The following is a 3,853-nucleotide window of genomic DNA, read 5'->3' as shown; positions in this document are numbered from 1 at the left end:
TAATTACTAATTATATTATATATTAATTAATAATTAATAAATAGATATTTAATAATTAATATTAGATTATAATTATCAATATGTAATATACTAATCAATAATAATTATTAATAATTAATAATTAGTAATTAATCATTATAAAAAGAATAATTACTAAAAAATTGATCATGTGATATATCAAATAATAAATTATTAAATAAACGTTAGTAATTAATTAACTAATTATTTAATTATGTAACTAAAATTAATAATTTAAGTAGCAAACAGAATATTATTAAATTATGTATATATTAATTATTTTTCTTAATACACTAATTAATTACTTATAATCTAATAAATATGAGTACATTATTAATATAATAATTACTTATAATTAATTACTAATTATTATTTTTTAATTATTTAGCATATTAATTTATTATATATAGTTTAATTATTAATGTGCTCAATCCATTATTATTATATTATTAATATATTAATTTTTATTTACTAAATAATTATCAAATATATTAATTTAAAATTATTAATTACATGTGCTCAAAATAAACATAAATGTAACCAAACACGATTTTACTTTTTTATTATACTTAAATCAATCTTTTTAAAAACCACCAAACATAATTTTAAAATCGATTTTAGAATGATTTTTAAAATAATCTCATTTTATTTTTTACGGAAAATAAAATTATTTTGAAAATATTACCAAAGAAGTCTATGTGTTTTTGTATTATATATTTTTTTATTTAAACATAATTTTCACTGAGATCTAGAGCTTATAAAGTATAAACAAACATACCGAAAAAATACTGATACTAATACTTATCGTATGCCTATCGTAGAAAGGTTGAAATAAATAAAAAAGAAAAACGAGGAAACAAACAACAAAGTACAAACAAAGAATTAGAAATACAGGAGAGAGAGAGAGAGAGATCAATGGAAAACGGGAACGGCATCGTGTCGAGGGAGAAGCTGGACCAGGTGGCGCTGTGGCTGAGCGCCACCGTCTCCTCGGCCTTCTTCTCCTCCCTCGAGCGCTTCTCCTGCGTCAACGTCACCACCGACGACGACGAAGAGGACGACGACCACCGCGAAGACGCGGCCAACGACCCTCATCCCACGCAAAACGACGTCGCCAACCTTCCTGTTTGATTTTCCGCTCCTTCTCAATTACCTCCTTATTGTAAAGAGCTAAATATGGTGGTTCTATTGATAGTATATGTTCATATGTGATTAAGGATCAAGATCCTTATGGAAACAGTTTATGCTTTAGGGTTTTTTTTTTTTTTTTTTTTTTTTTTTTTTAATTTTGAATTGTGTTGTATGTGAGTATGACAATCAGCAATTGCGGTCTGTGGATCCATATTATACCGTGTAATACCTATATCATGGAATAAATTTGTTTCTTTTTGTAATACTTTGAGCTGATTGATTTCACAAATGGACCATAATTGTTGGAATTGAGGATAATTTTTTTTTTTCGTAAAATCTTGATCTTTTGTCGTTTTATCGGAGGGTACAACTACAAGTATGCATTTTCACTGGGCAATTTTTTTTTTTTTGTTTTGTTTGGATAAAAGGGTTTGTATAACTGTTGTTCTATTTATCGATCTTTTCTTTTGATGACTGGGGAATTTCCCAAATATAATTCGTTTGGTTGTTCTGGTTATATTGGTGTGAAATCTCTTGTAGTTATTAGCTTCTTCGGATTGCAGACACATAATCTCTTGGTCAAGTAGAAACAATGCTGTTGATTATTGTGAAAATGTTAGCCTTTCTCTTTCAAAAAGATGGATCTTGATGTATGAAGATGGAGTTATATTCCAACACTAGAAATTTCTTTTTGTTTCTTCCTTCTGATCTCTTCCTGGCCTTATCCTATAAGGAATAGTGTCATCTCTTCAAGAAAATTAGGTGTTCTGTATCTAATTTTCAGTTGAATTTCATGGTGGTGCTTGCTATTTTCACCTTTGTTATTGATCTATAAAACTAATAGCCATTAAGAGTCTTTATTCTTTATCTAGTTAAGTTATTTAAGTCAGTATTTTGGTGGTCCCACAAAATGCTTTTCTTAGATTTTTGCTCGTGATTTATAGGCATCCTTATCTATCATGTTGGGTTCCTGTTAGCTATGACAAGACCACTTACTTCAGTATCAAACTTTGTAGAAAACTTGTACTTCCAAGTAACTGTAGAAAATGAATTGATCAATTATATTCTTCAAGAGTTCACAGCTCAAGTGTCAACTTCCCAAGAAAGGGATTTTGCTACAATTTCACAGAAATAGAAATTTCTACTATCATGTAAAACTACTAGAAGGGGAATAAATACTAAAAGCATGAACACTAATTTTACCATGGTTGTCAAGTCAATCATCAATCTACATGCTCCTTCCAACACAGCAGCATGAAAATGCAACGTCTGATAATGTACAACCTTGCTCTCTTCTCCTTGAAAGCTTGTTTTGATGTCTGAACTTTGATTTGTCTCTGTTGTTGTGTAGTGGAGGTGGAGAGCTCCATGAAACGCCTTCTGGGTTCGCTTGCTTTCCAGCTCTAGTTCTAACCTCTAGTTCTCTACTCACTAGTGCCTTGTTTATTATCTCTGTTTGTAAGGAATTAGGAATTTTCTTTCCTAAAAGGAATCTCTAGGAGTTACTAAAGGGTAGTTTCAGTTTTCCCTTTGGAAGTCAAGTGAGTAAATTATTGTTGGAAAGTAGTAAAGGCCTGGAGAGGAGAGACTGACTCCACTGAGCTTTCTGCAGTCAATCAGGGAGCTGGATTTCAGCTTTCAAATGCGGTCTTCTGCTTCTCTGGTCTAACATCCGGACTTCCAGGTTAGTCGTCTTCTGAACCAACCCATATTGGTGGTCTGCTTCTACGAGTTATTGCCAAAAAGACAAATGGACCACAACTCTTGAGAGGAAAAAAAAATTATATAGAAATTGTGTTTGTGATAAAGCCAACTCCAAAAAAATTTCCTTCCAAGTAACTTGAATAAGTGATTCTGTTTACCTTATAGAAGGTGGATTTTGGCCCTTTTGCTCATGACTCGAGCTAGTAGGACCATGTTTTTAACTCTCTACAGAAAGTTCCTGAAAATGTACCGTAACCTCCCTTATTCATGCTTTTCTTTCCAGGGTGTAGAACCTTCGTTACAGTATCCTACTTGAAAGGACGTACTGTTTTGGTCGGAATATTAACCTACCTCACTTTAGGCCCTTCGTTTCACATATTTGAGTTGAAAATGAATTTATGTGATAAAAAATATTGTAGCAAAAAAAATTGAATTTGAACTTTAAAAAGATAAAACACTATATTAAAAAGTTTGAGTTGCGATTCGAATTGTCAAATGGGCTCTAGTTTTCATTTCTGACTTCCTATTAGGTTAGTAAATGAAAACAGTGATATGAAAATGGCGTGTACCTACTGTGTTTTTAACGTCCTTTTGTGTACATGCTTTCTGATGGCAGTTATTATACTATACACCTTTGTTTTGGTAAAACTGGTTGGTCGTGACACGAGGAAAACACCGCTTTTATTAAACATCTTTTGACATTAACTTCTAAACGGAAAGGAAAGGGAAATATGGATGAACTCTTCATTTAACATCTGTTTCGAGTACTCACCTCTTGAACCGTTAAAGGATGTGGTCAAGTGTCTTATGTTGACCTCAATGCCATGCCCTCCTTGGTTATATTCTTCAAATTATATTGCATAAGAGCATATGTTTTTCCAGCTCTTTTTTATTCTAACATACTTAAATTCTTTCTTTTCCTTCTTTGGGAAATTAAAGATGCTCTAGATGAGGCTGAGAAACTTGGAAAGTATTGGACCATTGGTGGTGCTCTTCAAAA

Source organism: Morus notabilis, unplaced genomic scaffold (assembly GCF_000414095.1).
Source record: "Morus notabilis unplaced genomic scaffold, ASM41409v2 Scaffold207, whole genome shotgun sequence".
Taxonomy (NCBI): domain Eukaryota; kingdom Viridiplantae; phylum Streptophyta; class Magnoliopsida; order Rosales; family Moraceae; genus Morus; species Morus notabilis.
The sequence above is the reverse complement of the archived record's forward strand: the minus strand, read 5'-3'. Positions refer to the sequence as shown.